At 48.3% G+C, this 14,677-nt stretch overlaps 1 protein-coding gene and 1 long non-coding RNA gene across 6 annotated transcripts in view; one reads left to right on the top strand and one right to left on the bottom strand.

The window, feature by feature from the left end:
* LOC139274818 (glutamate receptor 4) overlaps nucleotides 1-14,677 on the bottom strand; it is a 255,245-nt gene that overhangs the window by 125,500 nt on the left and 115,068 nt on the right. The gene's annotated exons all lie outside the window — the stretch shown is intronic.
* On the top strand, nucleotides 3,012-11,918 carry LOC139274819 (uncharacterized). Its single transcript, XR_011595620.1, has 3 exons — nucleotides 3,012-3,061; nucleotides 6,891-6,957; nucleotides 11,682-11,918. It is a non-coding gene; the product is annotated as an uncharacterized lncRNA (long non-coding RNA).

Below are 14,677 nucleotides of genomic sequence, written 5' to 3'. Positions count from 1 at the left end.
CCTGTAATGTTGTCACCACATGAGCCTCTCTCCAGACCATGGAATAGTCCCAGATCCAGCAGGTTGTTAAATATATGAAACAGGGTCTCGCGGCACACGGACCACTTTTGTTTGAGCAAAACCAACTAGTAAATGTAAAAGAAATGCCAAACTTGCCTGAAATAAAGCTTTTGGCAATACAATCTCCAGTTTATTTCAGAGCCTTTTACAAAAAAACAAAGAAACAGGTTGAATGGACACATCCTTTTACCTGTCAACTCCTATTGATGCATAGATTGATTCTGAGAACTTCTGCAAATTGCACATGGCCAGAATACATAAAATGATTAAGGGATTCATAGGTTGGATACAGAGAAACTATTTCCTCTGGTGGGGAATCCAGAACAAGAGGGCATAATCCTAAAATTAGATGTAGGGCATTTTGGAGTGAAATAACGAAGCACTTTTTGACACAAAGTGTGGTGGAAATGTGGAACTCTCTCCCCATTGAGACTGGATCAATTGAAATTTTCAAGACGAAGATCGATAGATTTTTGTTGCGTAAGTGTATCAAGGGATATGGAGTAAAGGTGGGTAAATGAGGGTAAGCTCATTGTTTTAATTGAATTGCAGAACAGCGTTGAGAGGCTGAAATGGTCTGTTTCCTGTTCTGAAATTTAACTACAGAAGGAATGTCAGCCTTAAACAGGAAGGTGCAGTAATGCCAACCCCACCATTTCATAAATCAAGGGGGGCTAAATTCGCAGCGGCCCATTTGGGGCACACAATTTGAATTAAGTGAAAATTTGGCGCCCGCCGCAATGGGCTGCTAAATCTTGTTGAAATGGGCACAAAAAGAGAAAAAGATGCAGGGCGGAGTCAGAGGCAGGATTGGCCTCCGCAGAGCGCTGCCGGGACATTAGCGGGGTGCGACGCTCAGCGCGATGCGGACATGTCATGTCGCGCTTATGCGTCACAACATCCCTTCCCTTTTTTTAAAGGGGAGAACAGCTGCTTTCGTTGCGTCCACTGGGATACCAGGGAGGCTTTCAGTCGGGCCAGTGGCCCAGTACCCAAGTCGAACCAGCGACCGCCATTGTTGGGCTGACTGCAAACTCGGCCAACAAAAAAAAAATGGCAGCTGCGGCGCAAGGCCCCCCCCTTTAAGGGCGGCCAGGTCACCCTAACCACAGCAGCTTCGCAACAGCACTGCGAAGCTGTCATTGGCATCGCCCCATGTCAATCCCGCGTCCCGCAGGGCAATTTGCCCCGCAGCGTGCAAAGGGATTGGCGCAGGGTGATAATGGATCGGCGTGTACGGCGGTGACTGTGTCCCCGCCCGGAGAGAAAAGTACAGGGCGCGGCGCAAACCTGTTTGCACCCGCAGAATCCTGGGGGCATTTCTGGGGGTGGGGGGTGGGGAGTGGGGGGGGTGCTCTGTCTGCTAACGGGATTTTCCCAAAGGGGCAATCTCACCCCCAAGTGATTTGGGGCTTGGAAAGTTGAAAAAGTAGTGCCAGGCTACTTCTCTCCTCCAGCAATATTCAGCTTTAGCGCTCCAAGAGGGAAGTGGAGTGCTAAATCAAGCACTAACCACTTCTCTTAGGGCGCTAAGTCCAAGAGCGGGACGGTAGCGGCAGAGCGCTGAACAATTTCGAGCGCATTGGTAATGGCATGAGAGGCTGCTTCTCTTACTCAAAGGAAGGGCCAATGATGCCGCACAAGCTAGATGTCGGCAGTTCTGTTTTGAAAGGCGACCTTCGCGACTGCCATTACAGCCCCAAACACTCTCACAAAGTGGAGGGCTTGGACATCTTGCACCAGTGAAACATGAAAAACTTCGCGTAGGCACCAGACTGGTGAAAATAATAAAGGTTGCGCCATCTGAAAATCATTGCCTTTAATTGCCGCTGCCCAAGCGGCCAGCCGAGTTTACATCGCCTCCTCATACTGGTGTTGTCGGCGCGAGGCGATATAGCAGGGGTGAGAGTCAAGTTTACATCCGGGGTGATAACGGGGTGCTGCGCACTTTATGACATCACGATCTGAGAGGCACCAGAGGCCCAGGTGCTAAGAGTTAGCGCCAGTGCTTAACCGGTACTGAAGTTCGTGAGCATCACTGCAATTGCTGCGCCCGGTCGCTAAACCCTTAGCTCCCCGTAAGCGCCCCTGCAGGCACTAACGGGAGACGATGACCTACCAAATTTCTCGCCCTTGGTATAAAAATCATGAGTTGTTATTTTTTTCAAACATAACCTAATATAGATTGAAGTTGGTTTATAAACCTCATAGGTGACTTATTTGATCATTTACGTTCCTTTATCACTGTAATTGTGCCCCTTTGTGTGGACATGTTTAAATTTGTTTCTTCATGTCGTTAACACGGGGGCCAGCAGTGTTTTTCATTTTCAGTAAAATAATAGTCTTACTTACGCTATTACACGTCGTTTGATCAACCTTTATTTGATTTAATTAAAAATGTATCTGAAAATCAGAAACTTTAAAATAAAACGCAAATTGTACACAAGTGGTTTTGCTCCTAGTAAATCCAGTCCGGTTCATTTGCGATTTCTTTGATAATTGTAAATGGGTAATCTATATTAATGAATTATTGATTATCCCCATTGCTGTTGTTTCAAAGAGAGAAAATAAAATTATAAACTGGTTGAAGCCAGTGCAATTAAACTTAATTTGGAGTTAGTTGAGTTGCAAAGTGAGTGCTGGTTGCACGCATGCATGCAAATAGTTTTTTTTTTGCAGGGGGATTGCTGTTATTGATAATCGGGCACATGCTAATGAGCCAGTGTGTAGTATATTTATGTTGAGCCGGGAACCCATATGGTGCTGCATTCACGCCACTTTTAAGAAATCGCAGCAGACCAACTGTATCCGTTCCCTGGCTCCCTCAAACAGAAAGAGAACAAAAAAGAAGCACACACAAACTTGGTGTGAGCAGTGGTGACCCACAGACCATCTGGTACGTCCCCGACCTTTGCACCTGGACAGGAAGCGCATTCCCTGAACTTTGCTCCCAGACAGGAAGCGCATTTGGCCATCACTAACTGAAGGCAAACATCTGAAGGTGAGTTACGCGGGGAGAAAAAAAAAATGAGAATTGACGGTTCTATCGCGAGATCCTGAATGAGACTTAATTTTAATAATTTCTCTTGCGATAAATTTGCAAGAGTTGGCATGTCTGAATATGCATTTAATCACAATGTTGTTTAAGTATACACTCCCATACTATCCAACAGGAAATTTCTAGCCTTGGGCACTCATTAAAAACAGTAGGATGATCTATCTCCCAGATCGGAGATCAGCTATGGCAAGGCACCATTTATGTACACAGATGCAGTTTTATACTCGGTTTATACTATCAGAGCTCTGTGATCATATTGGCAACCTGAATTCCGTCCCGCAGGGCTTATAGTGAGGAATTCTTCTGAGTGGCATTAAATCAGTTTTGCCAAGGTCAGACCATTGGAAACTGAGTTTTAAAAAAAAAGAAGAATCACATGAATTGCAAACTGATTTCAATGCTTTGATCTGTTTGTCCTTTTACAGTGAAACACACAACAGAAAGTTTTTTTCACAAATTGCTATGGACTGTCATTGGAATAATGAGACTTGGCAGAAATTACATGCCTGAAGAAACAGCCAGTAGTTTTTTTCTGCATTAAATCTGGTCATAGATTCACATGCAGCAGTCTGATTTAAATCTCTTGCTTTGCAACCAAGATCTAGACTGAAGGCAAGATGTAGGAGTTTCTGCTTTGACGCATGGCTGCAGTAAATAATTCCTGACTGTTTTACCAAGTGCTTTGCAGTGCACTTCCTGCAATTTCACAGTAAACAGATAGGTCGAGAAAATCGGCACCATAGCGCTAGGTTTTGTGTCGGAAATGACGCCTGAGCTGCATGCGCACACTTCTGGGACAGGCTGCACCGAATGTCATCTTGGTGAGGGCGTTAGCGGCTGGGAGTGTGGGCTGTTGGTATGCAGAGTAGGCAGATCGTGACGTCAATCTGCAGTACACGTTGACTGGCGCCAGGCTGCCATTTTCAACCTCAGCATGGGAGCTAACATCCTGTTAACCGCACACAGTTGAACATGTGTTCAGCAGCAGGAAGGACCCCCCCCACCAGCGCTATTTAAAGGGGTAAGCACCTGCTTACAGGTTAGTTACTGATTGATTCTACCAGCTGTCACTGAGTTTATACAGTGTTTGGTGATTTCTAGACCTCCTTAAAGTCTACAAGGAGTGGTGTGGCACGTGATCAAGGATTTGGTACTGACTTGCAAGGTGTCTGCTCAGATCAGTTGCTCCCAGATGTGGGTGCAGTAGTTTGTATCCCCCTTGGCCTGCAGCATGACAAGGAGAATGAGCACAGGTGAAACAGAGCAGGAGAAGCTGCTATAAGAGGCAGGAGAAGGAAGGGGAGAAGGACTCGCAGTAGGAGGCCAAATCCATCCGGGGTCTTCTGGGACCAATTCTCCTACCTCAACCTCAGCAAGGAACAATGTCTGCTATGTTTCATTTACTAAGGTGGTGCACACAGAAATCTGCCACCTACCGCAAAGCCTCAGTCTAGGGTGAGGATGACATTGCCAGTGACTGTAAAGGTGACTGTGGCTTTGAACTTCTTCACCTCGGGCTCCTTCCAGGCTGGAGCAGGCGACATCTGTAACATCTCCCAGTTTGCCATCCACTCTTGTCTAAGGGAGCTGAGTGAGGCTCAGTATGCAAGGAGAGCTGAATTTCATTCTCTCTTGTCAGAGAGAAGCAGGGAGAGTAAGCATGCAGCTTTGCCAGGATAGCAGACTTCCTCATGGAGCAGGGTGCCATTGGCTGCACACACGTCGCTCTGAGGGCACTGCATCTCAATTTGGAAATGTAACACAACCGGAAGGGATTCCACTCCCTCAATGTCCAGCTTGAGTGCGACCTTACTCAGCGCATCCTGCAAGTCAATGCTTGGTATCCTGGCAGCCGCCATGATGCCTTCATTCTTCAGCGGTCCGCTGTACCATCAGCATCTGAGCCACCACAACAAACCAGAGCGTGGCTACTGGGCAGCAAGGGCTATCCGCTGACCATCTGGCTCATGACTCTGCTGCGCTACCCAACCACACGTGAGCAGCATGCATATAATGAAAGCCCCGCTGTGACACGGAATCTGATAGAGCGGACCATTGGCATCCTTAGCAATGCTCCTGCTGCCTGGACCGCTGTGAAGCAGCCCTGCAGGACTCACCAGAGCCCGTCTCAAGATTCGTCATGGTCTGCTGCATGCTCCACAACCTCGCCATCATGAGGGTACAGACCTTGCCACCAGGCATACAGCGACCAGCTAGGGAGGAGGAGGAAGTGGAGGAGGAGGAAGTGAAAGAGGTGGAGGAGGAACTGGAAGAAGGAGGGAACTCAGACAAATATTTTCTGCCCGGAGTGTCCATGATCGAATCATCCGCCTGCGGTACCAGTGAACACAACCCAGTTCCTTATTCAACCATAGTCTCACATCTCACCTTCCCTCTGTTACTGACCATCACAACGTCCTCTTGGTCACAATGCTACAATAAAAGCCACCACAAAACAAACGTTCCAAACCAATTCTATGAATCACATGATTACAATATTTAAATCAAAAGTCAACTAATCACCTTGTCCATTCCCTTAGTGCCTGCCTTCAGTGAGCCTTTGTCTGTCTGCTGCTCCTATGCAGTGCTATCCCAGGGGCTGCATCATGGTTAGTGGAAGGATGCTAACTTTCAGTGGGGGGAGATTGCAGATGGCCTTGCACGATGACCTCAAGCAGCTCTAGGTCTAGAAGGCACCTCAATATGGGTGGCAGCAGTCTGGGCTGGCCGAGTGGCAGTGGTGGGAGGATGAATGCTGCCATCCTGAGAGAGGACAGCAGGTTCATGCTCCACAGACCCACTGCCACTCCCTCAGGACGGTGCCTCAGCAATCCTGGTAATCTGCTGAAGGACAGATTGCTGGACTGCTGTGACACCCTGCAAGCCCCTTTCAACCCCAGAAAGTGGACAACAACCTATTGTAAACATGCTTCTTGGCTTCAAGTCTTTTTGTGACTCCGAAATGCTGGTTGGTTGGCTGCTGGTTGCAGTCATATGAAATCTGTCTATTTAACTTGTCCCTTTTTCATAGATCTAGTGAAGATTCCCTATTAAAAGGACAGGCTCTACAAATTTTGAGAAAGCAATCAGGAGCGGAACCTGTTCTGATTTCCCCTTCCCTAAGTTAATAGGTAGTGAGATCAGCTATATCACCTCTACCGTCATCATAGCAAAGATCAGTTAACTCAGCATGGACCGGAGATCAAACCTGGGACCTTCCTGCTCTGTGAAGCTCAGCTCCTCATTTGATAAATTGGCTGATCCATTAGAGAGGCAGTGCTGTGATTATTATACTGAATCTGATGATTCACCTGTATAGCTGGGGCATGTGAACAGTGCAGTGTTAAACAGATGAAAAGTAAGTAAGATGTAAGCCTGGATCTTCACTTCCATTGTAGTGACGTAGATTGGGTGGCTGTGTGCAGAAAATGGATGTGAGTTCAGTTCTGCCAGAATTCTGCCCATTTTATGCCATGGTATAGTTTCCGGGGGAGGGGCAGGGACCAGTGACATAAAAAACATCTGCCTCAAATAGACTCTTGCTTCATTTTATCATTAACCCGGGTGCAGGGCAGTCATGCCTGCCATTTCCTAACGTTTTAGCTGGATGTCAGATGCAAACCGTATTGATGTAAAATCGATGCCAGGGTCGCTAAGCAACAGTAAGTATATGGAAAACCATGGAAAAGGCTCGTTAGCATTAAGTTTCATGTACTTTAGCCATTTCTTCACATTTATTCTTTTGTTTCTCAGTGATCTTTTTTCTCCCCAGCACCAACGGGCTTTCTCGGGGGAAGAAGATGGGGCCCAATGGAAGGATGGCAGACAGGCCGGTGAATGTGAGGAGCTTCATGCCCACCCTGCAGTACTCACACACCTGCATCTTCTGACAGAGTTTACTCTTCCCAAAGTAAACTGGGACAGCAGAGCTGATGGCACAATGTTTGCAGTCTATTTGAGTTCAAGGAGCTATCACTGCCAAGCCTGATCTGACTTCATTCATCGTTAACATCTGCACTTTCCAGCAGGAGTTAATGGATAACAAATAGCATTAGGAATCTTCCTTAATTGCCCCTTCTACAATTCCCAACCCAGAGGCAGTGATCAAATTATAACTCTCCAACCCCCTCCCCGCCCCCTCCACCCTTCCACTGCCTTGGCTTTAAATTCAGTTATAAAAAATCTGGAAATAACGTATTTTTTAAAGGTCGCATCTATTTGGAAAACCAGATTTCTGATTGGTCCCTTTGGAGGACAAGCCATACCCAGCAGTTTATCTGGCAAGTGTAATTCGATTCTGCCTACTTGAGGAATCAAATACTTTGCAATGTGTAATTTGAGCCATTGATTCTGACTGCCAGGCTCCAGACAGAGCTCACAGAGAGCAGACAAGGCTCACCCTCGCGGGTTAGAACCTTATCCCCCAACCCCCAAACAGGTTCCTAAACTTCCCCCCTCCCCCTAGGTTTCTGACCATATCCCACCCCAACAAGTTCTTGACCTTCCCACCCCCGGTTTCTGACATTCTCCCTTCCCCAGGGTTTCTGACCTTCCCCCCCCCGCCCCCATAGATTGGGCATTGTATGTGGGTCACAGATTGTTAACAAGTTTAGTGGTTATGAAGTGAATCATGACAGCGTCGTAGAAACATAGAAAATAGGTGCAGGAGTAGGCCATTCGGCCCTTCTAGCCTGCACCGCCATTCAATGAGTTCATGGCTGAACATGCAACTTCAGTACCCCATTCCTGCTTTCTCGCCATACCCCTTGATCCCCCTAGTAGTAAGGACTGCATCTAACTCCTTTTTGAATATATTTAGTGAATTGGCCTCAACAACTTTCTGTGGTAGAGAATTCCACAGGTTCACCACTCTCTGGGTGAAGAAGTTTCTCCTCATCTCGGTCCTAAATGGCTTACTCCTTATCCTTAGACTGTGACCTCTGGTTCTGGACTTCCCCAACATTGGGAACATTCTTCCTGCATCTAACCTATCTAAACCCGACAGAATTTTAAATGTTTCTATGAGATCCCCTCTCATTCTTCTGAACTCCAGTGAATACAAGCCCAGTTGATCCAGTCTTTCTTGATATGTCAGTCCCACCATCCCGGGAATCAGTCTGGTGAACCTTCGCTGCACTCCCTCAATAGCAAGAATGTCCTTCCTCAAGTTAGGAGACCAAAACTGTATACAATACTCCAGGTGCGGCCTCACCAAGGCCCTGTACAACTGTAGTAACACCTCCATGCCCCTGTACTCAAATCCCCTCACTATGAAGGCCAATATGCCATTTGCTTTCTTAATCGCCTGCTGTACCTGCATGCCAACCTTCAATGACTGATGTACCATGACACCCAGGTCTTGTTGCACCTCCCCTTTTCCTAATCTGTCACCATTCAGATAATAGTCTGTCTCTCTGTTTTTACCACCAAAGTGGATAACCTCACATTTATCCACATTATACTTCATCTGCCATACATTTACCCACTCACCTAACCTATCCAAGTCACTCTGCAGCCTCATAGCATCCTCCTCGCAGCTCACACTGCCACCCAACTTAGTGTCATCCGCAAATTTGGAGATACTACATTTAATCCCCTCGTCTAAATCATTAATGTACAATGTAAACAGCTGGGGCCCCAGCACAGAACCTTGCGGTACCCCACTAGTCACTGCCTGCCATTCTGAAAAGTACCCATTTACTCCTACTCTTTGCTTCCTGTCTGACAACCAGTTCTCAATCCACATCAGCACACTACCCCCAATCCCATGTGCTTTAACTTTGCACATTAATCTCTTGTGTGGGACCTTGTCGAAAGCCTTCTGAAAGTCCAAATACACCACATCAACTGGTTCTCCCTTGTCCACTCTACTGGAAACATCCTCAAAAAATTCCAGAAGATTTGTCAAGCATGCTTTCCCTTTCACAAATTCATGTCACCTCTTTCCAAATGCGCTGCTATGACATCCTTAATAATTGATTCCATCATTTTACCCACTACCGATGTCAGGCTGACCGGTCTATAATTCCCTGTTTTCTCTCTCCCTCCTTTTTTAAAACGTGGGGTTACATTGGCGACCCTCCACTCCATAGGAACTGATCCAGAGTCTATGGAATGTTGGAAGATGACTGTCAATGCATCCGCTATTTCCAAGGCCACCTCCTTAAGTACTCTGGGATGCAGTCCATCAGGCCCTGGGGATTTATCGGCCTTCAAACCCATCAATTTCCCCAACACAATTTCCCAACTTATAATGATTTCCCTCAGTTCCTCCTTCATGATTTCTGAATTTTGTCCAATCCAATGATATCCCTTGCCATACACATACAAAGCTTTCTGAGCAGTCAACCAAACCTAGGGGGAGGAGAGGGAGAATGTGGTGCGGGTATAAAGTGGGTGGGGTTGGAAGAACATGATCCATATTCCCATCTGGATCGAGTTCTCGCTCTTACCCCCACTTTAGACCTGGATCACGTTGTTCCCCCGTCCCCATAGTGCTATCTGTGTTCTTTAACTCCCCTGAATTTCTGACCTCCTTTTCCCCGGCGAGCTCCTTTCTCTCCGTCTCCCCTCATTCCCCCTCTTATCTACTCCCTCTCTCTCCATTCGATCCTCTTATCTCCCCATTCGATCCTCTCTCTCCCCCCTCCGATTTCCTCTATCTCCCCCTAAATCTCTCTCTCTCCCCGTTGATCCTCTCTCCCCCTCATCCCTCTTTCCCCCTCCTCTCTTTCCTCCCTCCAATTTCTCTCTCTCCCCCTTCATCTCTCTTTCTCCAATCTCCTTCCGATCTTTTCTTTTTCCCCCTTCGATCCTCTCTCTTTCCTCTCTCTCACTCTCTTCCCCTCTCCCCCTCCAATTTCCTCTCTCTCTCCGATTTCTCTCTCCTCTCTCCCTGTCTCCCCCACTTCTCTCTCTCTCCCCGCACCGCTCTCTCTTCCCCCACCTCTCTCTCTCCCCCCACCTCTCTCTCTCCCCCCCACCGCTCTCTCTCCCCGCCTCTCTCTCTCTCCCCCCACCTCTCTCTCTCCCCCCACCTCTCTCTCTCCCCCCACCCCCACCTCTCTCTCTCCCCGCACCGCTCTCTCTCCCCGCACCGCTCTCTCTCCCCGCACCGCTCTCTCTCCCCGCACCGCTCTCTCTCCCCGCACCGCTCTCTCTCCCCCCACCTCTCTCTCTTCCCCCGCACCGCTCTCTCTCCCCCCACCTCTCTCTCTCCCCCCACCTCTCTCTCTCCCCCCACCCCCACCTCTCTCTCTCCCCGCACCTCTCTCTCTCCTCGCACCGCTCTCTCTCCCCGCACCGCTCTCTCTCCCCGCACCGCTCTCTCTCCCCGCACCGCTCTCTCTCCCCGCACCGCTCTCTCTCCCCGCACCGCTCTCTCTCCCCACCTCTCTCTCTCCCCGCACCGCTCTCTCTCCCCGCACCGCTCTCTCTCCCCGCACCGCTCTCTCTCCCCGCACCGCTCTCTCTCCCCGCACCGCTCTCTCTCCCCGCACCGCTCTCTCTCCCCGCACCTCTCTCTCTCCCCGCACCGCTCTCTCTCCCCGCACCGCTCTCTCTCCCCGCACCGCTCTCTCTCCCCGCACCGCTCTCTCTCCCCGCACCGCTCTCTCTCCCCGCACCGCTCTCTCTCCCCGCACCGCTCTCTCTCCCCCCACCTCTCTCTCTCCCCGCACCTCTCTCTCTCCCCGCACCGCTCTCTCTCCCCGCACCGCTCTCTCTCCCCCCACCGCTCTCTCTCCTCCCACCTCTCTCTCTCCCCGCACCGCTCTCTCTCCCCGCACCGCTCTCTCTCCCCGCACCGCTCTCTCTCCCCGCACCGCTCTCTCTCCCCGCACCGCTCTCTCTCCCCGCACCGCTCTCTCTCCCCGCACCTCTCTCTCTTCCCCCACCGCTCTCTCTCCCCCCACCTCTCTCTCCCCCCACCGCTCTCTCTCCCCGCACCTCTCTCTCCCCCCACCTCTCTCTCTCCCCCAACCTCTCTCCCTCCCCACCCCTCTCTCCGATGTCCTCTCTTCCCCCTCCGATCTCCTCTCTCTCTCTCCCCCCCCTTCCAATTCCCTCTCTCTCTCCCCCTTTGATCCTCTCGCTTCCCCCCACCCTTGGCCACGAAGGGATCCCCTGGCCTTCTCGTTACGGAGCCGAGGAAAGCATGGCCCACAGTGCAGGCTGGAACTGTTGGGTACTGTGCATGTGTGGCTCCGATTTATCACGCGAATGTGCAGAAGGCCGCCAAGGTGTTTGTGCAAATAATCGCATTGTTTTCTAAAAGCTGATATCAGTAAAAGTGACCATGAGGCTTTTGGATTGTTGTAAAAACCCAACTGATTCATTAGTTTCCTTTAAGAAAGGAAACCTGCATTCCTGACCTGGTCTGGTCTATATGTGACTCCAGTCACATATATGGACGTGATTGACTCTTAACTGCCTTTGAAATGGGCGAACAAGCCCTTGGTTAAGTGTTCTTTTGGTCTTGACCTCTGACCTGAGTTTTCCGCACTCATAGTACAGTGTTCTCTGCCTATAATATTCTGAACTCACTCTTCCTTTCTGAATTTAGATCATCATGAGGCCCCAACCTCGCCCCTGGCAGAGGCTCGTAGAAGTGGAAATAGTCTCCAGAAGGCTGCCAGGACTGAATATCTTTGGTGAATGGAAACAAAGGTTGCATTTACTTTTATAGGCTTCTCTTGCCTTGCTATCTGCCTCCCTCAATTCCTCAGGTCTGAGGGAGAGTAAGTGCAAGACATAACACTATCTCTTCTGCCACCCCAACGTTTGAGTGCATTTCCAAAGAACCTGCAAGAAATTGAGACGAGAGGACCAGCAACACCCCTCCCTCCTCATTATCTAGCCAGTGTCACTGGTCTCCTCCCCTTTTTCCTCATCTTTTGCCTGGGAACAAAACATTTCCCAAATGTGCTGGACAGGAGAATGAGCCTCCACAATCTCAGTCCACTGATGATAATTGTTATAAACAGTGGTTGTCTCAGGTTGCCTCACTAAGCCTTAGATTTAATGATAATGACATCATCTTTTCTTCAGGCTGTTTTTTCCAGTAGTCTATTCAGTAGTGCGAGGCATTTGTCTTGTTCAAAGGCAGCAAGTGTACATTAACCACATAAACAAAGGGAAGGCACCAGAGGGAAATGCTATTGTAGGACAAGTAATGTCACCATTTGATTGTCAGAATACAGAAGAGTTTATAATTAACACAAGCAGCAGGTCATAAAACTGCATCTAGAGCACTCAGATATAAACTGATAAAACACTCCATGTGGCAGAATTAATTCTTTAGATATGCTAATATCCGCCTTGTTAAACCTAGAAGTTTAATGCAAGGTTTTAAAAAGATGCAACTAGGAATAATGGATAAGTAGACACTTAACTAAACGTATTATAGTGGCCCACAATGTCCTGGAATAGCAGAACCTATTAATTATGCCGTTTTGTGCCCCTGATCTTCCTGTTGCAAACTTAGTCCAAAATGTCCTGGGAAAGTAGTTTGAATATGCCGCAGTGACGGCAAATCAGGATCTCAGAAGCGACACAGCCAATAGCATACCCCATCTGCATCAACGAACCAATTAAACAGTCATGGAATTCTGAATTTCATATCCTTTCACTAGCAGAAGATTGCTTGAGTTATGGACATGCTCAGCTGCTGTATTCAGTTTTCAGGAATATGCTAAGTTACAGATTTTTTTTAACCATTTATTTAGAAGAGTAATTAATAGTTTAATAGTCTCAGATTAAACAAACTGAGGATGGGGACAAAATTGGACCTCATTTTTCCTGTTTCTTGGGCACTGGAGTTTAGAAGGATAAGAGGGGATCTCATAGAAACATACAAAATTCTGACAGAACTGGACAGGTTAGATGCAGGAAGAATGTTTCCAATGTTGGGGAAGTCCAGAACCAGGGGACACAGTCTAAGGATAAGGGGTAAGCCATTTAGGACTGAGATGAGGAGAAACTTCTTCACTCAGAGAGTTGTTAACCTGTGGAATTCCTTACCGCAGAGAGTTGTTGATGCCAGTTCATTGGATATATTCAAGAGGGAGTTAGATATGACCCTTGCGGCTAAAGGGATCAAGGAGTATGGAGAGAAAGCAGGAAAGATGTACTGAGGTGAATGATCAGCCATGATCTTATTGAATGGTGGTGCAGGCTCGAAGGGCAGAATGGCCTACTCCTGCAACTATTTTCTATGTTTCTATGAACAAAAGGTCCAATTTTGCAAAGCTCTATTCCATGTCCAAAGGCACCTGAAATACATCCGACAGCATATTGGCTCCCTAAAGGCTACTATAAACAGGCACTAGTCTCCTTGGATATGTTAATGAGAGGCCTAATGCCTGTTTAAGCACCTCGCTCCAAAAATGGTCACAAGCAGAGCGACATATGTGCCAGGCATGCTCAGCTCAGTATTTCTGGTACCTTCTGCAGCCTGATAGGGAGGGATTGCTGGAGGTTGCCAGCATAAAGGTAAGTTTTCTTTTTAATTACTTTAATGTAGAGCCAGGGGAGCAAGAGTGCTCTTTCTGGGTCAACAGCACTCTGACAGCTCCCTCCCATTCACCTCCCCTGCCCTCCCAGGACCTACCTGTCACAGCCAGCCCAAATTTGTCCAGTGGAAACCGGCAATCTGCCTCAGGAGATCTGACTGATGGTCACAGGTTGCCAGAATTATTCACGAGGCCTGAGGTCTAATTTCTAACATGCCTCGAGCTTCTGGCTTCTGGCACACGCTGTTAGCCCGCTGTTAACCATTTCTGAACTGAAAACGTGCCTAAAAGAATTTCTCTCCTAGTTCAGTGCCTCACACTGCACACACAATAGCAATTCAGCTCCGTAGCATCCAATTTTTCGGCGCTAAGGATGCTGTTTTGTGACAAAAATGGCGTTGGTGCCACGTGGGCACACGTCGGGTGCATGACCCATCAGACGCCATCTTGGTGAGGGTGGTAAGGCGGGCATTAGGAGTATGCACCGGAATTATGTTGAGTAGATAGATCGTCACGTCAGTGCTGCCATTTTTGCCCTTGACACTGGGGCTAACGCTCTGTCTAAACTTTGCACAGCTGAACATACATTCAGCAGCCACAGGGACCCCCGCCTCCAGTGCTATTTAAAGGGAGCAGCAAGCACTCTGAGGTTAGTTGCTGATTGATTTCTACTGGGTCTGTGTAAGTTTGTGGAAGTGTTTGGAGCTTTCTAGAGATGTTTAATGTCGGTAGTACTGCAAGTGAAGAGGCCTTGCTTCTGACTTCAAGGGTTCTGGTCAGATCACTTGCTCCCAGTCATGAGTGCTTTAGTTGTCATCCCCTGCAACATGACAGGGAGATGGAGCTGAGGCAACAAAGAAGAGGACAAGTTGCACGCAGAGGTAGATAAGAAGGGGGAGAAGGGTTCTCAGTAGGAGGCCTTACCCATCTAGGACCTTCTGAGAACAATTCTCTTATCTCAGCCTGTGTCAGTGTGTGAGACACTTTATGAAGGAAGTGCTCACAGAAATCTGCCACTTCTTGCAACCAGACCTCATAACAGGGCAAG

Source organism: Pristiophorus japonicus, chromosome 10 (assembly GCF_044704955.1).
Source record: "Pristiophorus japonicus isolate sPriJap1 chromosome 10, sPriJap1.hap1, whole genome shotgun sequence".
Classification (NCBI taxonomy): Eukaryota; Metazoa; Chordata; class Chondrichthyes; family Pristiophoridae; genus Pristiophorus; species Pristiophorus japonicus.
This window is presented reverse-complemented; position numbering and strand designations above follow the sequence as displayed.